The sequence below is a fragment of the Balaenoptera borealis genome (assembly GCF_965194805.1).
Source record: "Balaenoptera borealis genome assembly, contig: HAP1_SCAFFOLD_248, whole genome shotgun sequence".
Lineage (NCBI taxonomy): Eukaryota > Metazoa > Chordata > Mammalia > Artiodactyla > Balaenopteridae > Balaenoptera > Balaenoptera borealis.
In genome coordinates this window covers 113,946-140,523 of record NW_028123909.1, presented here as the reverse complement: position 1 = coordinate 140,523, position 26,578 = coordinate 113,946, and the positions used below count along the sequence as shown (strand labels likewise).

The following is a 26,578-nucleotide window of genomic DNA, read 5'->3' as shown; positions in this document are numbered from 1 at the left end:
TCACCCCACAGCTCAGCCGTCTCCCAGTGACCCAGACGCGTCACCACGGCCCCAGGGCTGATCCCCGACCAAGGTCAGAACTCCCCCCAGTGTGACGGCCCCCATGCCACTCCTGTGGTGGAAGGGACGGCAGGCAGAGACCAGGAGTAGAGTCTTTTTTATTAATGGCTGCGTTTTCAAAGAACCGTTTTGTTACCAGGAAAGCTCCCCAGGAAGGGATTGCATTAGTGCAACAAGGGGGAGCCTTGATGCCAGGCTTTCCAGACACTTCCAGGTGGAGACTTTTGGCCTAGGCCGGCCGCCGGGGACTCGGGGGCTGGGAGGACACACGGCCCCTCCCCCGCCCCGACGGGGCGCTAAGGCACCCGGCCCGCCCGGGGGGGCAAAACCCCGTGCCGTCAGCAGGCCGGCGGCTTGCAGCCCTCAACCTGCAGCCCTTTGCTCAGGAGGAAGGCGTCCTGCATGGGGTCACAACCCAGGAAGAGCTTCACCATGCCCTTGGCATCCTCGGAGCCCCCTGGCCTCAGAATGCAGCTTCTGTAGTCCATGGCAACCTGAGGAGAGGGGGCGGGGCTGCAGGAGGGTGGAGCACCCCCTTCACGGAGGGTGTGGGTGTGGCCACCTCTGCTGTGACTCAACAAAGGGCAGGGGAGCAGGGGGTTCTGGGCAGGGCCCTCAGAGCCTGGCAGGCCCAGGCGGGCGGCAAAAGCATCTAGGCCCAGGCCAAGGACCTCCGTGTTGGTCTGCACGGCAGGCCGGCCTCTCACCTTGCCACTCAGGACGCCCTCCTGCTTGAAACGAGTGTGTGGACCGTGTCCGCGGAGTACACCTCGCTGCACAGGTAGCCATAGGACTGGGCGTCGTAGCTTCCTGCCAGGTGGCCGAAGGTCACAGGCAGGTGGGTCCCTGGGACACACGCGGAGAGGCTCCTGCCCGGCCCCCTGGCCGCTCCGTGCCCCTTCCCCAGAGCCCAGAGCTTGGGGCCTCAAAGCAGCCCTGTCTGAGTCCCCTGCCACTAGAGGGAGTATTGGCCCAACACTTCTAGAAAACGGGGACCTTGCGGGCAACTCAGTGGAGGGACACAAATCAATCTTTGCCGACTTTCTGCTGAAGCTCACGAGGGTTCACCCCTAAGCCTCTTACAGGGACAGCTGCCCGAGGCTCCGAGGGATGAGTCAGGGCTCGCCCTCCAGCACGGGGAGAGCGCGGGTTAAAGCGCTCACGAGGGAGTGAACTGCGTCTCCGCACCGACACGCTCGGGCAAACCTCGTCGACGTGTTCCGTCCGGGGTATGAAGCCCTCTCCTGCCTCTTCCAGGCTCTCCAGAAAGCACGTGCAGATACGCCCAGCCCACCCTCGGACTCCGCGGGCCACAGCTGGAGGGACCAGCCCAGGAACCCAGGCAGGAAGAGGCCAGAGGTCAGCGAGCCTCGACCAGAGCCCGTCAGTCGGTCCCCCTTCACACACCACCAGAGGATCCTCTTGACCTGGGCAGTAGCCGCCAACCGACCGCTAAGGTGGGCCCGGCGTGCGCTTGGCTACCTGGCGTGGCTGGGACCCCGAGGATCTCCTGGCAGAGGCGGGCATTGTCCTAGGCCGGGTCCGAGGGCGTCTGCGTGTGCAGGGCCTGGTCCACCTTGGCCAGGACGATCTGGCGCAGGTTGAAGAGGCCTGGAGGGCGGGAGGAAGGAGACGGGGGCGCTGGCACTGTGTCCAGGCCGCGCTTTCCAGCCGGGCGGTCCGGGAGCCCCTTTCCTTTCCCTCGGCCCGGCCGCACGGGGGTTGGCCAGCCGGGACTTGATGAGCTTGTCCAGCAGCTCCTGGGGGACGGCGCTGCTCGTGCCCCGCCGAGACTGGCAGCAGCGCCAGGGCTTCACAGGGCGCGGCGCTCCCGGCCCCAGAGCCTACCCTCTGGTTCTCATCCCCGGCTGTCACCAGAGTCGCAGGCAACGTGCCCTTCTTTTCGTTTGTCTTTTTTCCGGCCCTCGACCACGCAAAGGTGTGAAGCCCTGCCACTCGCTGCCACGTGGATGCACCGTGAGAACACGGTGCTCAGCGAGAGAAGTCAGACACAGAAGGACACACAGGGTGTGACCCCACTGAGGGGAAACGTCCAGAACAGGTAGATCCACAGAGTCAGAGTGGGTTCCTGGTTGTCAGGGACAGGGGAGGGGAGGGAATGATAACTAAGGGCGTGAGGGACCTTTTTGGGGTGAGGGAAATGTTCCAGAACAGGGCAGTAGTGACGGCTGCACAGCTCAGTAAAGTGTCCCCACGCGCTCCGGTTGCAGTCTGTGAGAGCATCGCTCTCAGGACGAAGGGCTGACTGCAGGAAGACTGAACGAGCACTGGGTCCTGGGCCCAGACGCTCAGCTGGGGACCCCCCCATTGGGAAGTCACTGGGACTTGCTGAGCCTCCACCGAGACTTGCAGCAGCCCCAGGACCTCACAGGGCGTGGTGCTCCCGGCCCCAGAGCCTAACCTCTGGTTCTCATCACTGCCTGTCACCAGCCTTGCATGCAACGTTCCTTTCTTCTATTTTGTCTTTTTTAAAGGCAACTCTTGAATACCTGTATTTAACATGCAGGGAACCAGTCCTGACTCCTTGATCTGGGACTTCCAGCCTCCAGAGTCTCGAGGACATCCACTTCCGTTGTTTACGCGCCCAGTGCGTGGGGTTTGATGATGGAAACTGACACCGAGAGCGTCTCCTCGTGCGGGGTGACATCAGCGGAAGAATCCCGTGGCGAGGGCCTGCCTGAGGACCACGGGAGAGCCCGGGCCCTCCCCGCCCCCTGCCTTCAGCCCCTCGCCCGCACCCTCCTGGGAGCGGAGCTGGTGCATCGCTTGCCAGAACTCATGGAAGTAGGTCTCCAGCTCATCATGCTGCAACAGGGAGGGCGGGTTGGGCGTAGGCTTGGTGAAGTTGGCCACCATGGCCGCGATGGCAATCTGGCGCCTCCCGTCCTGCTGCAGGCAGCCCGGCTGCAGGCCAAAGCAGGCCATGTGCCCGGACTTCCCTTCCCTGGGGAGGGACGCGGGTGAGGCCCCACTACCACAGAGGAGCCCCGGCCCACGGCCGACAGGTTCCCCCACGCATGCACCGAGGGTAGAGGTCCAGGTAGAACTTGCTGATGGATGACCTTGCCCGAGGCCGCGTCCCGGACCGTGTAGAGCCTCACATCTTCATCTTCGTGACGCATGTTGGCGCCTTCCTCCAGGTCGAAGGTCAGCCCCAGCAGCTCCTGGGAGATGCCCAGCCGCCCGTGCGTGACCACCTGCATGGGGAAGGACTCATTGAGCAGGTACTGGTCCACGTGGTAGCGCGTCTCCTCCCCCTGGTTCATGTAGTAGCGCAGGTCCTAGACGTTGATGGGCCCGTCAAAGTGCAGGCCCCGCCTCTGGCACTCAGCCTTCTTTAGCTCCAGGATCAGGGCCGCTCCTGCTCCCCGAGGGGCTTCAGCTTCTGGGCCAGCTCATCTGCGGGCGGAGGGGAGAGGCTCAGCTATGTCCCTGTGGCAGCCGCCCAGCCGCCCCCCACCCCACGCCCCTCGAGGCAGAATGAAGGGTTGGGGAAGGCGACCCCCAAGGGCTGACACAGTGGGGTCTCAGGCAGCACCACGTCCAGTCAAGGTCCACCTGACCCCCGTCCCCACTGGGACTCGGGGAGGCGGGGTTACCTAGGAAAGTGGCCACCACCTGGCTGGTCTTGGCCATGTTCATCTCCAGCACAGAGTCGGCTCGCGTGCTGAATCCCAGCAGGCGGGACTTCTGAGCCTGCAGCCTTACCAGCTCCCCGAGGATCGCGCAGTTCTCCTGGAACCCAGAGACAGCCAGCGCTGGGGACCGTGGGCCACGCCCTCCCCACAGGCCCCGGGCCAGGTCTCTGTGGGTGGGAGGGCTCTCAGGCCACTGGCGGGCACAGCCAAACCCCCTCCCTCCTCCTCCTGGCCTGGATTTCTAGACACTTTGGTGCTGTCCTAACATGTGGTCTTTATGAACACAGGTCCTTTTGGAACCAGAAACGGCATGAACCATGATGAGCTCTAAGGCCAAGGGCAGGAAGAAATGTGACCAGGCTCTCCAGGAGCCACCCAGGGGCCTCCCCGGGCTCAACAATACAAACTTGGCTGCCGTGCAGACAGCAGCTCATCCCCACGGCGCCCGAACACCCAGCCCCTGGACGGCGAGAGACCTGTTGCTGCAGGTGGCCCGTGGTTGGCTGGTGAGGCCTGGCCCCAGGCGTACGCCACCTTCTCTGGGGCCACCTCTCTGGGTCTGCGGTGGGGTTCTCCTGGGAGCCCCCAGTCACCACAGGACCAATGTGGCCTGTCTGCAGCCCAAGAAGGTGGGGACACAGGTCTGTCCCCCGTGGACATCACCCGCGAGGCCGAGCAAGCACCAGTGGTGTCTGCGGGGAAGATGAAGGGCTCATGCACAGCCCCCATCTACTGAAGATGCTAAACGGGAGAAGCACAGACTGCAGCCACATGCGGTGTGGACCAAACGCAAGTGTCCTTGCAGGAACCGATGTCTGAATGTCGAGGCTGTTCCCGGGCCACAGTGAGAAGGCCCAGGCCCCACGCAAGGCACAGAGAGGGGATGGGGGGAACATCTGCGAATCTGAGCTCATCGGGCATCACCCCAGAAGGAGAGGGAGAGAGCCAGAAGGAGATACGGAGGGAGAGGGAGAGAGAGGGAGGTACAGACGTCTCTCCTTTCCCTGGGGGTTCTCTAGTGCAGCCAAGCCTGAAAACCACTGCATTTCGGGAGATGGGTCCTCGTGGAAAAGTTAAATAGTAGCTCATGGCATTATCGACACATATTAAAATGGCCCCAAATCTTGGGGAGTCAGGGAGGGGAGCTGGCGGCTGCCTCGTAAACGAGGAGAGATTGGGCGTCAGAGGAGGTGCCTGCCTCCACCACCTCCGCCGCCGCCGCCCCCCCCAGGGCCCCGCAGACTTCATCTCCCAGCTGTGGTCCTGGGCTGGAAGGTAGCGGGGAGGTCAGGCCGTCCCAAGCATCAACGTTGACTTCAGGGCTGATCTGAAAGGCGCCTGGTGTTTGTTGAAGCAGAAAAAAGAGAAAGCAGTGGGCAGAGGATGGGAGGGGGAGGGAGCCCCCATCAGCCCTTCTCCCTGTCTCCCTCTCTGTCTTCGTCTCTGTCTCCCTCCCTCCCTCCCTCCCTCTACCTCCCTGCCTCTCAGTCTCCCTCCATCTCTCCCTCTGCCTCTCTCCCTCCCTCTCTCCCTCCCTCTCTCCCTGTCCCTCTTGCCCTGTCCTGTCCCTCTCTCCCTCCCTCCATCCCTGTCTCTCTTTCCCTGTCCCTCTCTCCCTCTCCCTCTATCCGTCCCCCCTCCCTTTCCCCGTTTCCATCTCCCTCTCTGCCTCCCTCTTTCCCTGTCCCTGTTTCCCTGCTCTGCTCTCCCTCTCCCTCTCCCTCTTTCCCTCTCCCTCTCTCCCTGTCCCCCTTTCCCTGTCCCTGTTTTCCTGTTCCGCTCTTCCTATACCTCTTTCCCTCTCCCTCTCTCCCTCTCGTGCTCCCTCTCCCTCCACCTCCTCCCCTCTCCAGAGAGGGAAGGAGGTGGAGGGAGAGGGACAGGGAGCAGGAGAGGGAGGGGGGAGAGGGAGAGAGGGATAGAGGGAGGGAGAGGGACAGGGAGCAGGAGAGGGAGGGGGGAGAGGGAGAGAGGGATAGAGGGAGGGAGGGAAAGACAAAGACATCTTTCCCTCCCTCCCTCTATCCCTCTCTCCCTCCCTCTCTCCCTCCCTCCCTCCCTCTCTCCCTCTTCCTCGCTCCCTCTCCTCCCTCTCCCTCCGTCTCTCCATCTCCCTCACTCCCTCCCAGAGACAGAGAGACGAAGAGGCAGAGACAAGGGAGAGGGAGAGGGAGAGAGAGGGAGAGAGAGGGAGAGACGGAGAGAGGGAGAGAGAGAGAGGTCTATTCCTCCCTTTCCCTCTCTCCTCCTTCTCTCCCTCTCTCCCCCCTCCCTCTCTCCCCCCTCCCTCTCTCCCTCTCCCCCTCTCCCTCGTCTCTCCCTCTCCCTCCATCTCTCCCCCTCTGGGAGGGAGTGAGGGAGAGGGAGAGACAGAGGGAGGGAGAGGGTGAGACAGAGGGAGGGAGAGGGAGAGAGGAAGGGAAAGGGCGAGGGAGGGAGAGGGAAGGAGGGCGACACGTCTCTCCCTCTCCGTCTCCCTCCCCCTCCCTCTCTCCCCCCTCTCTCTCCCCCTCCCTCTCTCCCTCTCCCCCTCTCTCTTGTCTTTGCCTCTCCCTCCGTCTCTCCCTCTCTGAGAGGGAGTGAGGGAGACGGAGAGACGGAGGGAGAGGGAAAGGGAGGAGAGGGAGGGAGGGAGGGAGAGACGTTTCCTCCCTCCCTTTCCTCCCTCTTCTCCCTCTCCCTCTCCCTCTCCGTCTAACTCTCCCGCTCCCTCCATCTCTCCATCTCCCTCACTCCCTCCCAGAGGGAGAGGGGAGGGAGAGAAGGAGAGGGAAAGAGGAGAGGGAAGAGGGAGAGGAAAGAGGCAGAGGAAATAGGCAGAGGGAAGAGGGAGAGAGGGAAGAGGGAGAGAGGGAGAGGGAGAGAGGGAGAGGAAAGAGGGAGAGGGAGGGAGAGGGGGAGAGGGAGGGATAGAGGAAGAGACAGGGAGAGAGAGGGGGAGTGGGAAAGAGGTAGAGGGAGAGCGGAACAGGGAAAGAGGTACAGGGAGAGAGGGAGGCAGAGAGGGAGGAGAGGAAGCAGGGAGAAAAGAGAGAAAGAACACACCGTCTACATTTCTGTCAAATGACACCGGGGATCCTTACACAACCAGGAGAAAGTAACACAGGGAGGCTCTTTCTCAGCTGGAGCTGGAACTGCAGACGGGGCCAGACACCACCAGGCTGGCCACACGCATCCAGCCACCGCTCCAGCCCCATCAGCCGTGAGTCCGGTCACCAGGGCTCTGAGTGTCTGCTCCAGGGAGCTGGGGTTCACCCTCTCACCCGGGAGGCCGGGCCAAGACAGCAGGGACCCGGGCTGGACACATAGGGGGAAACGCATCCCCACAGGACAGCTTGTGCGAGCAGATTCAGCTACCAGATTCTAGAGGCCCGGGACCACCCTGTGGCCCGTGAAACCCAGGAGCCACGAGAGTCTTGCAACGTGATTCCTGTCCGTTGGACTGTAAAGTTTATGTAGGGAATCTTGGAAACAGTGGTAACAAGGCTGAATTGGAACGAGCTTTAGGCTATTATGGACCACTCTGAAGTGTGTGGGTTGCTAAAAACCCTCCCGGCTTCGCTCTCGTTGAATGTGAAGATCCCCGAGATGCAGCCGATGCTGTCCGAGAACTAGATGGGAGAACACTATGTGGCTGCCGAGTAAGAGTGGACCTGTCGAATGGGAAAAGAGAAGTCGAAATCGTGACTGCCTCCTTCTTGGGGTCGTCGCCCTCGAGATGATTATGGGAGGAGGAGTCCTCCACCTCCCACACATCTCCAAGATGGAGAGCCTTCTCCGTCAGCCAGAGCAGGTCCCTTTCTAGATATAGGAGAAGAGAGAGATCCCTGTCCCAAGAGAGAAATCACAAGCCGTCCCGATTTTTCTCTAGGTCTCCTAGCCGATCTAGGTCAGATGAAAGGAAATAGAAGACCACTTTGCAAGAGGAGTGGTGTACAGGCAATAACTTCATTTGGCAGGAGTATGTACAGAAAATTCAAGTTTTGTTTGAGACTTCCGAAGCTTGGTGCACTTTTTAAATGTTTTAGTTGTTCACATTTGTTTGTCTCTTGGGAGAGTGACACATAAAGGTGTCATTCTCTATGGTTTGAAATGGGTCCTGTGAGGCATGTAATATGAAGAATTGTTACCTTACAATGTTCCCTTAAGCAAAATTGAACTTGCTTTGAATTTTTGGTCTTGCCTAGACTGATAATAAAACTCTAACTCCTGCCCACCTAAAGTGTGATGTTTACTATTATGGAAACAACACTGGCAAACATTGAAAAGACTTTCTGTAGCTGGGATATGGTATGCAGCTGTAGTTAAGCAAGCAGTCTTTAAAAGGTGCTGTGAACCCAAGCCAGCAGGTAAAAATGAAAGCCGCACCCTTACCCTAGATTAGAGGTTTAAAAATTCCACTAGTCTTCACACCGGACAAGAGGTTGTCCAGGGAGTTTAAAATCTAAGAAGTTTCAAGGAAGTTAGTTTACCTTTGAGTTAGGTCATACGTCCCCTCTGTGATTGCTGTACATGAATACATAGCTCTTTGTAATATTTTTTGGAAATTTGAGATTATCAAGATACCAATGTCCTGCCAGATTAAGAGTATATTGTAGAGCTGAACTTTGAGTTACTGTGCAATTTTTTTTTTCATGCTGTCATTTGTAATATGTTTTGTGAGAATCCTTGGGATTAAAGTTTTGGTTGCAAAAGAAAAAAAGAAAAGAAAAGAATCCGCCTGCCAATGCAGGGGACACAGGTTCAAGCCCTGGTCCGGGAAGATCCCAGGTGCCGCAGATCAACTAAGCCCGTGGGCCACAACTACTGAGCCTGCACTCTAGATCCTGGGAGCCAGAACTACTGAAGCCCACACGCAACGAAGACCCAACGCAGCAAGAAAAAAAAGACGATACTGGCCAGGTGATCAAGGGTAAAATCGTTTGTCATAAGTCCCGTTGATGGTGTGTATCCTTGATGTGACCTGAGGAGAATGGCATTTTTATCTCTGTCTGGGTCTTCCGCCCCAAACCCCATAACTCCAGACCAACCATAAGAAAACACCAGAAAACAAACAGACAAACAAATTGAGGGACAAAACACCTGACCAGTCCTCAAAACTTTCAAGGTATCAAAACCCAGCGACGTCTGAGAAATGTCACAGCCCAGAGGAGACTGGGACAGAAAAAGGATGTTAGGGGAACACTAGGGAAATTCTAATAAAGTGTGGACTTTAGTTAATAACAATGTATCCATCTTGGTTCCTTAGTTGGATAAACATCTCGTACTAAGGTACTAACGAGTTGGAAATAGGGGTACTGGGTCAGGGTCCACGGCACTCTGTACAGATCTTTGCAACTTTTTTGTAACTCTAAGCTCTTGTAAAATTAAGCGAGTACTGAACAGAGCTAAGAATGTTATTTCCCTGATTTGAACATGCCTGAGTTTCTTTTCATGGTCACATTTTTGCTATTTGGATGTGTCTTGGAATCAGTAGCAAAGGAGAGTTGCCAGCCGCTGGGAAGATGTGGGTGGTTCGCAGGTGGCTTGCTCTGGAGCTGAAGACCACGGTGGGAAGTCTGCAGCCTCGGGCTGCACTTAGAACCATGGGAGGCGATGGGCCAGCTCAGTTAGGGATGGAACCTATAAATAAAACTTTTTTCTTTTCCGTTATGGCTTATCACAGGATACTGAATATAGTTCCCTGTGCTAGACAGTAGGACGTTGTAGTTTATCCATCCTATATTTAATAGTTTGCATCTGCTAACCCCAAACTCCCAATCCAACCCTCCCTCACTGTTTCTCCCCCTTGGCAACCACAAGTCTGTTCTCTATGTCTGTGAGTCTGTTTTTGTTTTGTAGACGAGTTCATTTGTGTCGTATTTTAGATTTCACATATAAGTGAGATCATATGATATTTGTCTTTCTCTTCTGACTTACTTCACTTAGTATGATAATCTCTAGGTCCATCCACGTTGCTGCAAATAGCATTATTTCATTCTTTTTATGGCTGAATAATATTCCATTGTATATATGTACCACATCTTCTTTATCCATTCATCCATCAGTGGACATTTAGGTAGCTTCCATGTCTTGGCTACTGTAAATAGTGCTGCAATGAACGTTGGGGTGCATGTATCTTTCTTTCTTCTTTCCTTCTTCCTTTCTTTCTTTCTCTCTCTCTCTTTTTCTTTCTTTCTTTCTTTCTCTCTCTTTCTCTCTTTCTCTCTTTCTTTCTTTCTTTTTTCTTTCTTCTTTTATTGTCACACGGCATGTGAGATCTTAGTTCCCTGACCAGAGATGGAACCCACGCCCCCTGCACTGGAAGCGTGGATTCTTAACCACTGGACCACCAGGGAAATGCCAGGGGTGTATGTATAGTTTTGAATTAGAGTTTTCTCCGGATCTATGCCCGGGAGTGGAATTGTGGGACCCTATGGCAGCTGTATCTGTTCCTGCACGCCTCACATCAACCACCTGCACTCCAATCCTTGCTCTCAACGTCATCTTCGGGGAACCCAACCTGCGACAGGGACCTTGACAAGAAGAAATGGCTCAGGGAAAAGCTACCTGCACGGGGAGGAGATAGAGACCATCGCCCCTGGGGTGCGGAGGGGAGAGTGGGTGCAGAGGTTTGTCATTTCACCCCTGATACTCATCTCAGCCCTCGTGGCTGCCCCACTCTAGGTCACCTCGGGATACAGAGGTGAGCCGGTTAGAGTCCCTGCCTGTGCAGGAATCGGGGCACCAGCGGGTCTGAATAATATTAGTGCAGGGTCTCCCCCGTGGCACTGGGGTTATTCGGGGCGGGTCATCCTCTGCTGAGGGCCCCTCCTGGGCACTGTGTGGGGTTTAGCAGCATCCCTGGCCTCACCCATTTGATTCCAGGGGCCCTCCCTCCCAGTTGTGACAACCACAGATTTTCCCCACACATCACGGAAGAACTGGGTGAGGTGGGGGCAGGATGGCTCTGGGCGAGGACAGCTGTGTTGAAGCAACCAGCCTGGCCCAGGGCAAGGTCTGCCCCAATCCCGTCAGCGCCTGCATTTAGAACTGCCCCTTTCCTCTCCCACCTCCCCTGCCCTGCAGTGGTCTCCGAGACATCATCCCCATGTAATAAATCACACCTTCTCAGTTTACTGTTTGCTGCCCTCGCTAGAACGTGAGCTCTTTGAGGACAGGGATGCTGTTATGTCCCCAGCACCTAGAAGAGTGTCTGCTGTGTAGTAGATGCTTCATAAATACTTGCTGAATAAAGGAGTTGAATAAAGGGATGAGTGGATGAATGAATGAAGGTTACAATGGAAGGAGGGGGGAGATTCCCTTTCTGGCTCTCGGGGGTTGGGAGATCAAGTGAAAGATCTGTCCTAAATAGGCTGACCAGCCTTCTGGGGTTCCCCGGGACTGAGAGTTTCCCCAGAGTTCCAGCGCTCAAACCTGAGCGGTCCTGGGCAAACTGGGGGCGGGTGTTGGTCACCCTATCTAAACACAGTAACAATTCCAGCTGCAATAGCAATGGCCAATGACCTCTACGGTCTTATTGACCATGCACAGTTCTCTACCTGGCGGGGAAGGGTGGGCCGGGATTGGAATTCTGGTGATCCAGGGCGGGTGAGGGCACACCCCGGGCTTGTGGAGGGGAGTCCAGGAAGGTTCTGGAGGAAGTGACAGTGACACAGGAGGGAGGGAGGAGTCTAAGGAAGAACATCCCACATGACAACCTGTGCCAATGGCCCTGGGCCCAAGGTCACACCTGACCAGGGCTTGCTTTTTTTTTTTCTAATTTACTTTTCCCCACATGGATATGCAATTGTCCTAATGCCATTTATTGAAAACTCCTTAATTTCCCCACTTTCTATCATATCAAGTTCTCATATATCTGTTTCTGGACCTTTTTTCTATACCATAGAGCTATACGTCCCATCCTTGCACCACTAGGGCTGTTTCATCACTATAACTTTATTTATTCATTTTGTTTTGGCCGTGCTGTGTGGCATGTGGGATCTTATGTCCCTGACCAGGGATCGAACCCGCGTCCCCTGCAGTGGAAGCTCGGAGTCTTAATCACTGGACCTCCAGGGAAGTCCCCAGGGCTTGCTTTGACATCCATGGAATGGTGGCAGGTGGGCACGGGGAGCAGCTGTCTGTGAGCCATCCTGGGTAGAAATGCAGGGTGGAGGGGAGGACAGATGGAGCTGGAGGGGAAGAAGCGGAGGAGGGAGGGAGGAAGGGAGGGAGGCCGGGCGAGAGACAGACAGAGAGTTTCCGGAGACAATAGAAAATAGCTCCTAGTGCCGGGAGCCTTGGAGCCGGAGGCTGGGAGCCAGGGTGACTGACTCTCCTCCCCGGTGTGTGTGTGTTGCGGGGGGGTGGGTGGCTCTGGGCTTCTCAGGCTGGGAATGGGGTGCACAGAGCAGGAACGGAGCAGGGACCCTTCTCTCTGGAACCTCGTGGGCCATCCTCAGCTCACAAAGCTGAGCCACTCCTTGCCCTACGAGTGGGGGGCTTATCCTCCCTGTCCCCTGGATCATACCCCCTCACACACAACTTCCCCGTGTGTGTTCCCAGCAACCAAGAGAATCTGTTTTTAAAAGATTTGGGGGAGGGGGGTAACCATACAAACAAGAGCAGAATGGATACTTTTTCAGGATATGAATGGCTCTGTGTAAGCCCACCCCCAGGGTAACCACAGTCCTGACCTCTAACACTCTTGACGAGTCAGCCTTGGTCTGGGCTTGCGGACCCACGGAAGCTTCCTCATTCCCTCCTTCAGGTCCCGACTCTCCCTCGGCGTCTTTGTGAGAAGCACCCGGGGAAGTGGGACTGCTAGGCTGTACTGCTGCTAGAACTCCACCTGGGCTCCACCAGGCTCCAGCCCCCCGCCCTGTCCACCTAACTGACCCTGAGGCACCTCAACTGGTAGGAGCAGCATCACCTTCCCTCCTGGGACTCGTGATACTTAAGGGAGACACCAAAAGACAAGCCTTTGGCTCCCTGGCTGGCAAAGAGCAGGTACTCAATTGTCATAAGTGTCCGTATCAGTGAGGGTTCTCCAGACAAACAGAATCCATATGGGGTGTGTGTGTATATACACACACATGTACATATGTACAAGCATACAAAAATATACAGCTGTGTACACATGCAGTATGCGTACACACATATACACATATAGTATATACAATACACACATACATATATACACACATACAAAGATATTTAGGTGTGCATATAGACAGTATACATACATACACATATAATATATGCAATACATACACGTACATACATATAGACACACATATACACCTACATATAAAAGCATATAGCATAAAAATATATATGTACTGTATATAGAAATTCATCGTATATATACATACATATATCATATATATAAGATATATACACATACATATATACAATGTGTACACACACACACCTATATGTAAATATGCGCATGTACATACACATATAAATTCATACGCAAGTGTGTATATAATAATATATTCATATATACATATAATACCTAGAAACATATTGGGGGGGAGGTGTCACGGTACGTCAAGGGGGGAAGTCGAACCCGCCACCCCAGGCCCCGAGGGGTCTCCCCGGGTCTCCACTTCGGGCCGGTGGGTGTGGCCGGGGGGCAGCTGAAGACGTGCGTGCGTGCTTGCGTGCGTACGTGCGTGCGTTCGTGCGTGCGTGCGTGGGGGCGGGTCCACGGGGCGGGAGGCGCTAGCCGCGTGTGAGTGGTTCAGCTGGGCCCCGGCTCATTGTGCTTGCCTCACGCCGGCCCCAGTTGGCAGCAGCGCTGGAGGCCCCGGGCCTGTGACCACAAAGAGGGAGCCGGGGGCCGGACGGGAGCAGGCCGGCGGCGGCGGCGGCGGCGCCGGCTGAGGCCCAGGCCAGGCTCCCTCCCCTCAGCCTCCCGCCCGCCCGCCCGCCTGTCCCGCCCCCGCCGGCGGCGCCCCGCCCCTCCCCCAACCGCCAGACTAGCCTGGTGCGGGGGCCGCGCGCGAAAACGTGGGGGAGAAGCTGAGGCTGGAGTCGCCCGTGGTGGCCGAGCCCGCCGTCTACCCATGGCTGCTGCTGGTCTACGTGAGTGCCGCCCGTCCCCTCTTCCCGGACCTCCACCTCTCTTCCCCCACGGCGCGCGCTGAGCCCACCGAGTAACGGAGCGACTCGAGTCGCCAGACCCTCTTTGGAGCCCCCCTTCCCGCCCTGCCTGGTTCTCCGCGGCCGTTTCCAGCCCCCGCGCGCAGGGTGGGCAGAGGGGAGCCGGGCCGGCCGGGGGCACAGACTCGGCCGCGGGGACCCCGCGCTTCCGAGGGGCGCCCGAGCCGGTCTGCCGTTGGCCCTTTAGGGCTGGGGACCCAGGTCCCCCCCTCCCCCGGCCTGGACTGCCGGCGGGCTTGCCCTTCCGTACTTTATGATCTGACATGTCGGGTTTCTTTTTCCTGGCCAGCTTTACCATTACCTGACCAGCTTTCCCAGCATCCCCTGATAATGTGTTAGATATTCAAGTTTTAGGGCCTGGTCCCAGCCCTATGGAATCAGCAACTCTGGTGGGGCTCAGTGATCTCTGTTACAACAGGCCCTCCAGATGATTTTTATTCACCTTAAAGTTTGAAAATATCTGCATTGTCAGCTGGCCGAAGCGTCCACCAGCAGGTGAAGGGGAGTGGCGCCTGGAAAAGATAGGGACTAGCCAAGGTAAGTACAGTAGCATTTGCCATGGTAGTAATGGAGAATGCCTTTTCTCCACTGGTTGGCACAGACTAGTATCTGGGAGCAGTGGCAGGGTTATTTAGGATGCTTTACATTGCAGTGTAGAGTGACCGCTGTCCTGGTTTGCCAGGGACTTCCCCTGTGTGAGCGCTTAAAATCTCATCCTGGCAAACCCCTTAGCCTTGGGTTTGAAAAACTTAGGGAATAACATGAAATTTAGGGGAAACATGATCTAGGTTTTGGGCAAGTCACAAGTGCTAATTAAAGCTAAGCAAGTATGGACAACATCTAGCCTTCTTTACCCCTTTGCGGGGAGGTAAATCTTGATTGGGTGAGAGGACTTGTTGTTAAGAGATCTTTGTAGAAACATCCCCTTCTGCTTAGTCCGCTGGTTCTCCGTTCTGGCTAGACATTGGCATCGTCTGAGGAGAGTTAAAATGATAGTATTGGTCTAGCATGACCAACCGTCGGTGTGAGGGTTTTTAAAAAGTGCTTCAGAGGATTCTAATGTGCAGCCAAATTTAGGTGCCACTGCTTAAGCTTTTGAACCGCTGCTACGTATTTTCACCTCATCTTGCTGTGAGAATATCCAACTGTAGTTGAGGTTTGTTGTTTTTCTTTTTCTTTTTTTAACTGTCTTATTATAAGATTTACTGTCTTAAATAAGATTGAATGGACAGAAAATCCTGCTAGTCCATCTGGTATAGCTGGATACCCAGAGTAATATCGTTAAGATATGTACCTTTTAAGTATTGTGACTGGCCTTTTAAAAATTAACATATGCATTAAATTAGTATTGATAGTATAGATCTCTTTCGAAGTTGTCATGTTGGGGAGCTATACCTCTAATCTGCTGCCATTGCTAAATATCTGGACACCTCTTATTAGGAATTGCTTTTAAAAATCTTTAGGGATTAAAACCAAGATTGCTGTATTATTTGTACTGGGACCACAAAAACCTCACAAAGTTCCCCCGCTGTACCTTCTACCCCCATCTCTAACCCTTGGCAACTTGTAATCTGTTCTCCATCTCCACAGTTTTGTTATTTTAAGAATAATATGTAAACATAATCATGAATTACTTAATCTTCGGAGATTGGCTTTTAAAAACTTTTCCCTCGGCATCATTCCCTTGAAGTTCATTTCAATTTTTGCATATATTAATAATTTGTTCCTTGTTGCTCGGTAGTATTCTATCATAAGATTTTATCACAATTTGTTTCAACATTCACCCATTGAAAGACATTTGGGGAGTTGCCAGTTTGTGGCTATTAGAAATAAAACTGCTATGAACATTTATGTGTAAGTTTCTGTGGGAACTTCATTAAGTTTTTGTTTCTTTTGGATAAATGCTCAAGAGTACAATTACTGCATTGTAGGGTGAATCTACTTTTAGGATTAAAAGAGACTGTCAAGCTGTTTCTCAGAGTGGCTAAACCATTTTATTTTCCCACCAGTGATGTGATATAATTTTTCTACGTACTCGCTAGCATTTGATGTTGTCACTATACTTTAATTTTAGTTATTCTCTGATATCTCATTATGGTCTTAATTTGCATTTCCCTGATGGCTAACGATGTTGAACATCTTTTCATGTGCTTCTTTGCCATGTGTATATTCTCTTCCATGAAATGTCTGTTCCTGTCTTCTGCCTATTCTCTAGTTGGATTTTTTTAAGTTGTTTGGAGAGTTCTTTGTATATTATAGATACAAGTCATTTGTCTCCTATGGGATTTTCAAATATGTTTTCCCACTGTGTAATTTGAGTTTTCATCCACTTAAAAGGATCTTCTATGAAGCATTTTAAACTCATTTTGATGAGATCCAATTGATCAGTTTTTGCTTTTATTGATCATACTTTCGGTGTCAAGTCTAAGAATTATTCACCTAGTTGTAGATGCCAAAGATTTTCTCCTATTTTTTTTCTCTAAAAATGTCCTGCTTTTACATTTAAGATTATGATCCACTTTGATTTAATTTTTGTGTAAGATGTGTAAGGTTTAGGTTAAGGTTCATTGTTTGTTTGTTTTTGTCGAGGGATGTCCAACTGTTTCAGTACCATTTTTTGAAAAGTCTATTCTTCCTTGATAGCTTTTGCACTGCTGTCAAAACCAAGTTAAATGTATTTGTGTCAGTCTATTGCTGGGTTCTCTGTTCTATTCCATTGATCTATGTATCTACCCTCCATCATTACTGCGAAATCTTGAAATTGGGTAGATTAATTCCTCCCATTTTAATCTTCCTTTACAAATTGTTTTAGCTGTTCTTCAGCCTCTTCCTACCATATAAATCTTAGAATAAGCTTGTCTATATCCACAAAAACCTTGAGGGCATTTTAAGAGTAATTGTGTTAAGCCTCTTAACTTGGGGAGAATTGACAGCTTTATTATGTTGTGTTTTCTAATCTATGAACAAGGTATGTCTCCCTATTTGTTTGGGACTTTTAAAATTTTCTTCATCAGCATTTTGTAATTTTCAGTATAGAGGTCCTATAAATGTCTTATTGGGCTTCTATTTAAGTATTTATTTAGGTCAGTTGTAAATGGCATCACATATTTTTATTTAAGCTTCTACACATTTGTTATTAATATATAATTTGATAAAATTGTGTGGATCTTGTACTCTAAAACATTTACAAACTAATATTTCTCAAGCTTTATGTGGATTCCTTGGTATTTTCTCCATTTAGATTATCATCTCATCTTCAGATACAGACAGTTTTAGTTTTCCTTATTCAATATAATAGGATATATTACTATTCAACATTCAGGAGGATATATTCCTTCCTATTCAACATAGTAGGAATAGTTCTTTCATCTTTTAAATAAACTTTTTAAAAATTTAACTTTTAAATTTATCTGTTTATTTATTTTTGCTTTATTTTCTTACTAGAACCTCCAGTAATATATTTAATAAAAGTGGTGAGAGCAGATATCGGTGCCTTGTTTCTGATCTTACAGAGAAAGCGTTCAGTCTTTCACAGTTAAATATAATGTCGGTATAGGTTGTTTGTAGATCATCTTTATGAGTTTCAGTATGTTCCTTTTCTATTCCTAGTTTGCTTGGAGTTTCTTTTCTTCTTTTTTTAAAATCATGAATGGGATTGGATTTTGTCAAATGCTTTCTCTGCATTAATGATTAGGATCACATGACTTTTCCCCCTTAGTCTATTGGATATGGTAGATTACATTGTTTGATTTTCAAATATTTAACCAACTTTGCATAACTGGAATAAATACCACTTGGTCATGGTATATTATTCTTTTTATATATTTCTGGAGTTAATTTGCTAATATTTGGCTGAGGATTTTTACAGCCAATTTCATAAAAAATACTGGCCTGTAGTTTTCTTCTTTCTATACTATCCCAGTCTGGTTTTGGTATCAAGGTAATACTGGCTTCATAAAATTAATTAGGAACTGTTCCCTCTACTTCTGTTTCTTATCAAGTCATGTAAAATTGGTGTTAATTCTTTAAGTCTTGGGTAAAAGTGAAACATCTAAGCCTGAATATTTCTTTTGGGAGTTTTTAAATGAAAAATCAGTGTTTCTCATAGTTACAGGAAAATTGAGATTGTCTCTTTCATCTTGGCTGAGTTTTGGTAGTTTTGGGTGTAGACGCATTGGTCCATTTCATCCACATTTTTGAATTTATAGTGTAGACTTGTTCATAATAACTTGTCCCTTATTAACCTGCAGGATATGTCATGGTATCCCTGGTTGCATTTCTGATATCTGTGATTTGTGCCATCTCTCTTTTTATCTTGATCAGTCTTGCTACATCTTTCTTGATGAGATTGTTTATTTTGAAGAACCAGCCTTTTGTTTCATTGATTTCCTCCCCCCCCCCATTTTCCTGTTTTCAGTTTCATGGATTTTTGTTTCATCTTTATTATTTCCTTCTTTCTGCTTGTTTAGTGTTTTTTCCTCTTCCGTTTTTACTATTTTAATATAGAAAATTAGACTATTTCTTTGAAATATTTTCTTTCCCAATTTAGTGCTATAAACTTCCCTTTCAGCATTGCTTTCACTTTATTCCACAAATGTTGATCTGTTATATCTCCATTTTCTTTTATTCTATGCATTTAAAAATTTTTCCTTGACTTTTTACCCATGAGTTATTTGGAATTGTGATGTTTAGTTTTCATGTGATTGAAGATTTTCCTGTTGTCTTTCTGTTATTGATTTCTAGTCTGGTTCCATTATGGCTAGAGAATATACTCTCTATGATTTTAATTCTTTTAAATCTGCTAATGTTTTTTTTTTATCACCCAGTGTATGGTATATGAGTGAATGTTCCATGGACACTTGAATATGTATTCTGCTTTTATTGAGTGTGTTCTTTAAATGTCAGTTATATCCTGTTGATTGATGATGTTTTCAGTTCTTCCATACCCTTGCTGATTTTTCTCTCTGGGGGTTCTATAAATTGCTGTGTTGAAGTCTCAAATAATAATTGTGGATTTGAAATTCTCTCCTTTTACCTTTTTCAGTGTTTGCTTCATGTGTTTTGAAGTTCTGTTGTTTGGTGCACACACATTTAGTATCACTAGGTCATCTAGGTGGATTATTCCTGTTATCTTTATGTAATGACCCTCTTTGCCCCTAATAATTTCCTTTGCTCTGAAATCTACTTTATCTGATATTAATATAGCCATTCCTGCTTTTTCTGATGAATGTTCACATGATATACCTTTTTCATCCTTTTACTTTGAACTACCTATATCATGATGTTTAAAGTAAGCTTCTTATAGACAGTATAGAGTTGGATCATGCTTGTGATTTTTTCATCTACTCTTTCAATCTCTGTCTTTGACTTGGTTATTTAGATCATTTACAGTTAATGTAATTATTGCTATGTTAAAGATTAGGTCTACCATTTTATTTTTTGTTTTGTCTTTTACCTTAGTTTCTCAATCCTGTGTTTCTCTTATTTTGCCTTCTTGTGGGTTACTTAAACATTTTTTGGTAAGTCCATTTTAATCTAATTTATTTATAATCATTTGTGTATACTGTTTGTATAGTTTTCTTAGTGGTTGCTTTTGGCCTTACACTATACATATGTAACTTATCATAGCCTACTGGAATCTGTCTTTTATTACTTCAAGTGAAGTTTCAAAATTTTACTTCCATTTAGGTCTCTTAATAGTCCCCAGTTTTAAAGTATGATTTTCTGTAGTATTTCCTCTATATACATTGAGAACCACATCAGATGGTGTCATAATTTTTGCTTTGACCATCATAGGGAATTTAAGAAACTCATGAGACTAATGATAGTCTCTTATATTTATCCCACTTGTTTTCACCCATTCCATTGTTCCCCTTTTCTTTCTGAAGTTGCCAGTCTTCTGTTATTGTTTTTTTTTTATGTTTTCATAACAGTAGGTGATATCTGGGCTTTCCAGTGCCATTGGATATGAGTTTCAGGAAACACTGAGCCTGGCTCACTTAATGCTACTGAGTTGGAGGGTTTGTATACGTTGGGCCTGTTGGCACAGCAGATGCTAGCAGATTAGACTAATGCTGATGGGACTAGTGCCACAGGAGGATGCATTCCCATTCAGGCTATGCTGCTGCTACAGTAGATCAAATCCCCCTCTACCCCAAGTGTGGGGCAGTGACCTGCTGCTGTCACTGCTTCTTTATTAGGCTGCTTTCGCCTCAGGTGTGTGGTGGGATCCCTTGGAAGCTGCTGCTGCTGTGAATCACAGGGTTAAATTCATTTTAGAAATACTTAAATATAAATATATAGCCTGGCTCTTGTAGGACCTCTGTATTTGTTTTTTATTGCTTTCATACGAATTACCGCAAATTGAGTGACTCAAAACATCGTAAATTTATTACCTTACAAGTCTGACATTGGTCTCAGTTGAGTAAAGTAAAAGTGTTGGCAGGATCGACAGATGAATGGATAAAGCTGTGGCACATATATACAGTGGAATATTACTCAGCCATAAAAAGAAATGAAATTGAGTTATTTGTAGTGAGGTGGATTGACCTAGAGACTGTCATACAGAGTGAAGTAAGTCAGAAAGAGAAAAACAAATACCGTATGCTAACACATATATATGGAATCTAAAAAAAAAGAAAAAATGGTTATGAAGAACCTAGGGGCAGGACAGGAATAAAGACTCAGCCATAGAGAATGGACTTGAGGACACAGGGAGGGGGAAGGGTAATCTGGGATGAAGTGAGAGAGTGGCATGGACATATATACACTACCAAATGTAAACTAGATAGTTAGTGGGAAGCAGCCACAAAGCACAGGGAGTGGAATCCTGCAGTGTTTGCTGATGGGTCATTTTGGAAGAGCTGACTTTCAGTCTGAAGCTCTGCCTGTTTGCATCTGAAGAATCTGCATTTAAGGAGAGGGTGTATGAGGAAGGGGGTGTATGGGACAAAGGTGTCCTGGGTGCAGATGAGCCAGGACCTGACCAGCTGCCTTTTGTGTCCTCTGGTCCCATCTCTTGGTCTGTGCCTCATCTGCATCATCACTGTCCCCGCTGGCACCCCTGGGGTGTTGTTGTCTGAGTGAGATTCCCCTGGTGCCCCTGCTCTCCTCCCCTCCTCCTGCTGGTTGGGGAGGGAACTGCTTATTGTGTGGTCGGTACTCCTGAGGCACGAAGGACCCTGTAGCATGGACCTGCAGAGTGTGGGATGTGGTCCCAAGAGCATGGGGCCCACATAGGACACAACATCGGGGCATGACCAGTATTAGGGCTGCCTCATCACTGACAGGGAATGTTGTCCAGATCCTGCTCGGGAGGGTGTGGTGGGTGGCCTGGGACCCTAGAGGCCCCATTCCTATCCTGGAGTTTGGAAAGTGCATCCCCATGGGCTCCAGATTCACCCCATATCTCAGCCATATCCCTCTGTCCTGTCTTTGAACTCAGGAAAACGAGCTCTCTTGTCCACAACATAGGCCTGGTCCTGTTGGTATTAGGATTCTTTAAGTTAGGCATCCTGGGATAGCTCTTTTTAGGCCTGAGAAGGAACAACTCAGGAGTGTACAACAATTTCAGATGAAACTGATATTCAATGACTATCTCTAACTATTCGGTTGTTGACTTCTATTAGTCATTATTCTCCTGGTTTTAGCTCTGATGTGGGGATTACAGAGGAGTCAACATTTAAATCTTCATAATCTGTGTATTTGTAGCTTCAGTATCATTACTGACCCATAGTTTTTATGGTTTGGGAAGAGTTATTGATTTCATGTGTCATGTAAAGGATTCACAATGATGATAGGGCAATTAAGATTACAATAATGGCTAGTAAATTGTTCACATTTTCTCTACCTGTGCATCTATTCTATGCATATGAGTTAGTTTAGATGTCAATATTAGTGAAATGATATAGAGGACTAGAGAACTTATTTTAAAAATCACTATTAATGTGTGATGATGAAAATGTAAAAGTCCTTCCGTAATCGGTGATGTTGTATCTTGAGAGCCTAGATGAAACTGATATGCCTTAGTGATATACAGGATTTTAGCCTATGATTTAACTTTGACAAAGCTACATCACTTTTTACTTTTATCTCATTTATTGAGAAAGACATAATTGTTATGGTGTTGGCTTGAAACTGGTTGAGAAGGACTTGAGTCCTTCCTTATTTTACATTTACATAGGTAGGATCTTGAAACATAGGATATGGTGGAGGGCATTCGTGTAACCATTCTAGGTTAGGAGTAGCAATTTCCACTGCTAAGACTTCTTGTTTAGACGCAAATGCTTTTCAAAGTATGAAGATTATTAGCATTACTGCTGCTACTGAGATGAATGAGCCTAAAGATAAAATATTTCATGTTGTGTGTGCCTCAGGGTACTCAGACTAATGTAGTGACATCCCTGAGAGGCCAAGAAAGTGCTGCAGGAAGTCATATTTACTACTACAAATATACTTGTGAAGTGAATTTTAGCTCATGCTGAGTTAACTGTATAACCTGAGAATAGTGGGAATCAGTGTAGGAAGCCTCCTATAATAGTGAAGACTGCTCCCATGGACATTAGGTCATGGAAGTGTGCTACTACATAGTATGTATCCTGGAGGACAATGTCTGGGGATGAGTTGGCTAAGATGATTCCTGTCAAACCACCTACTGTAAAAAGAAAAACTAAAGCCTAAAACTCATAGTATAGTGGGAGGTCATATAATATTACCTCCGTGAACAGTTGCTAACCAGGGACTTCCCTGGTGACACAGTGGTTAAGAATTCGCCTGCCAATGCAGGGGACATGGGTTCGAGCCCTCGTCTGGGAAGATTCCGCATGCCGCGGAGCAAAAAGCCCGTGCACCACAACTACTGAGCTGCCCTCTAGAGCCCGCAAGCCACAACTACTGAAGCCCACGCGCCTAGAGGCTGTGCTCTGCAACAAGAGACGCCACTGCAATGAAAAGGCCGTGCACCGCAACCAGAGAAAGCCCACGTGCAGCAACCAAGACCCAACGCAGCCAAAAAAAAAAGAAACGAGAAAGAAAACTTAAATAAAGAGTTGCTAATCAGCTAGATACTTTTACTCCTGTAGGGATAGAAGTAATTACGGTAGCTGATGCAAAGTATGCTCCTGAGTCAACAGCTATCCCTATGGTAAACATATGATGGGCCCACAAGAGAAATCCTAAAAAGCCAGTGGACATGACTCATACTAGTCCCAAATAGCTGAAAGGCACTTTTTGTCCTAAATAGTATGTAATGATATGTGAGATTATAACAAAGCCTGGTAGGCCATGAATACAGACTTCAGGGTGACCAAAGAGTCAAAATAGCTGTTGGTATAGGATTCAGTCTCCTCCTGCAGGGTCAAAGAAAGTAGTGTTTAGATTTCTATCTCTTAACAATATGGCAATTCTGGCTGCTCAGACTGAGAGTGGTAATTATGTAATATGTCTATAGTTGGGAAAGATTAAACAAATACTGGTGTTTGGTATTGGGATATGACTGCTAGTTTTGTATTAAAGACTATAGTAATAAAAGTAATAGCACCAAGAATTGAAGAGACACCTGCTAAATGTAAGGAGAAAATGGTTAGGTCGACAGAGGCTCCTTCATGGGCCAGATTGCAGGCTAGAGCTGAATATAGGGTTCCACTTGTACCAGAACCAGCTTCTACTATTGGTGATATGAGTAGGAGTAAGAATGATGGGGGAAGTAGTCAAAAGTTTATATGATATATTGGGGGAAATGCTACCTCAGGTGCCCCAGTTATTAGTGGCCCAAGTCAGTTTTCAAACCCTGAAATCATAATGGGTACAACTATAAAGAAAATTATTACAAGTGCAGGGACTGTTATGACTACCTTACAGATTTGGGCATCTCCAAGTAGCGCTCCAGGTTAGCATAGCTCAGCCAGGATTAATATACTTAAGGCGCTGCCTGCTACTCCAGCTCAAGCACCAAATAGTAAAGATAAAATGCCGATATCTTTGTGATTTATTGAAGATAATCAGCAGTGTATGAACAGAGGTAAAATGACTGAGCTAGCATTCGACTGTAAATCTAAAGACAGAGATTGAGCCCTCTTTCTGGCAAACCCTGTGGTGAATCAACAGATTGAATTGTAACTTGAGAGAAGCAGCTTCAATTCTGCTGGTGATTTTCCTGCCTTTTTTTTTTTCTTCTTTTTTCTTTCTCAAAGGCAGGAGAAGTAGATTGAAGCCAGTTGACTAGAGGATTTGCCTGTTAACTAAAATTTCCTGGGGTTAAAACTCATCAATCTCGTAAGGATTTGGCTTAATTACAGTGTTTGCTTTGCATTCAATTGATATAGGAGAAAGTCCTGCAGTCCTTATTTTTAGAAATTAAGTAAATTGTACTTGTTTAGGGTTTTGAAAGCTCTTGGTCTAAACTAACCTAAATTCCTAGTCCAGCACTGATAGGATGGGTGTTATGGGTAGTAACCGTGTGGCTATTATGATGAGTAATGATAGGAAAGTTATTTGTTTTGTATGTTCAAATTGTTGTACTTTTGTGTTGTTTAATGAAGGGAATATAGTTAGTGATGTGGAGTATGTTAGCTGCAAGTAGAAATATATGCTGAGGACTGCTGTGATGGCTATTAGTGTTGGTAGAATGATGTTATCATTTTTGTTATCTCTTGGATAATTATTCATTTGGGTCAAAACCCTGATAATGGTGGGCGACCTCCTAATGACACTATAATGCTGAGGATAAGGATCCTGATGGGAGGTGTTTTATCTCATGTGTGTGATAATGATACCCTTGTAGTACATGATCTGGGTATAAATAGGAAGAAGATAGTGTTGTTATGATATAAATTAGTATGTTTAGGATTGTTATACTTGGAATATACATTATAATAGCTGTTATTCATCCTATATGGGCAACTGATGAGGAGGCTGTAATTTTTTCCAGGTGAGTATGGCTAAGTCTGCCTCAGCGTCCAACTATGATTTATAATATCACTATGATTAACAGTATGTTTAGGTTGATGGATGGTGACATGTGGTATAAAACTGATAGGGGTGCAATTTTGTCATGTTGATAGCATCAGGCCTGCTGTTCATGGAATGCCTTGAGTTACTTCGGGCACTCAGAAGTGAAATGGGGAATGTCCTACTTTTGTGACAAGGACGATTGTCATGATAGTGGATGCTGCTGGATTAAAGATTTTTGTAATTCATTGTGTTCTTTGACCAGAGTATATTAGATTAATGATAATAGCCATTATAAGTAGTATTGATGTGGTGGATTGTTTTAGAAAATATTTGTTGGATGCTTCTGTAGCTTATGGGTTCATGTTTTTTATTAGAATGGGGATACCATTAACCAGTGTGAGCTTGTTACTACAATTATATTTCCTGAAATAATGGTCAGTAGAATGATAGTAAAAACAATGAGAGTTTATTAGTACAGGAAGGATATACAACAATATTTTGGGGGTATGGGCCTTGAAGCTTTCTTAGAGAACCTTACTATATAGCATTGTGGTGTAATGTGGTAGCATGGAGAATGTAAAATTCTTAGAAATAAGTTCAATTCCAGGAATAAGCGCATTTAAACCTCTATCATTTACTTTATCAAAGTAACTCTTTAGTCAAACATAATTCTTAAGTTTGCTGTGGGTTGCCTGGTATGATGACAGGTAGTGAAAACTCTCATATACATAGGGCTAATGTTAGTAGTAAAAAATATTTTTATAAGAGATGTATAGGTTGATCATATCAAAATTGTGGGTAGGATGCTTGAATTCATAGAAAGGAGATTGTTAGATGTGTTTTAATGATGACTTGGGCTGTATATAATTCTGGCACGTAGGGATTGTCAAATGCTCCTAAAAATAGAATGTTGTGAAAATGTTTATTATAAGGAAATTGACATATTCTCTAGGAAGGACGGAGTGAATGGGCCTGCTACATTTTCTACATTGAAGACATATACAGGTTTTGATTCTACTTCTGTTAAATCAAGTGGGGCTTCATTGGATTTCTGCTACTGCGGAGATAATCAAATTCTGGGTAAGGGTCAGGAGAAAATTAGTCATAGGTGTTCTTGTGTAATAATTACTGTTGAAAGTGTAAATGATCCATTTAGCATTAGGACTGAGAATAGAATAACTGCCAGCAAGACTTCATATGAGATTGTCTGTGCTACTGTCCGTAGAGCTCCAGTGAGTGAGTATTTTGAATCTGAAGCTCAACCAGATCAGAGGATGGAATAAATGGCTAGGCTTGATATGGCTAACATAAATAGTATGCCTACATTTATATTAATTAGTGGATAAGATATGGGAAGAGGAATTCATGTTGTGAGAGCCATGGTTAAGGCTAGCATTGGGGCAATAATATATAAATTGATGATGTTGATGGTCATGGTGGTTCTTTAAGAAATAATTTGAATGTCTCAGTAATGGGTTGTAATAATCCATAGGGGCTGATGACTTTTGGCCCTTTCTGGATTTGTATATAGCCTAGGATTCTCCATTTAGTTAATATGAGGACTGCTATGGTGAATTAAATTGGGTACTTTGTGAAAGAATGTTGATTATAAACATATTCTTAGGAAGAGAACTTGAACCACTGCAGATAAATGTTTCAGTTTTACCTAATTACCGGGCTCTGCCACCGTAACAAACCCTGTTCTACAGTAGGGTATGTATAAATTAACTGAATGTAGATTATATCATCATTTGGTT

The 26,578-nt window shown here is 47.6% G+C and overlaps 1 pseudogene across 1 annotated transcript; it reads right to left on the bottom strand.

Annotated features, from left to right (window-relative positions):
* Positions 1 to 398: 398 nt before the first annotated feature.
* Positions 399 to 25,027, bottom strand: LOC309621283 (thimet oligopeptidase-like; annotated as a pseudogene). The gene is made up of 8 exons: positions 25,004 to 25,027; positions 3,681 to 3,816; positions 3,105 to 3,480; positions 2,830 to 3,025; positions 1,778 to 1,829; positions 1,543 to 1,671; positions 768 to 906; positions 399 to 554 (listed from the first exon to the last, which is right to left on the bottom strand). The product of its transcript is annotated as a thimet oligopeptidase-like (transcript).
* Positions 25,028 to 26,578: the final 1,551 nt, after the last annotated feature.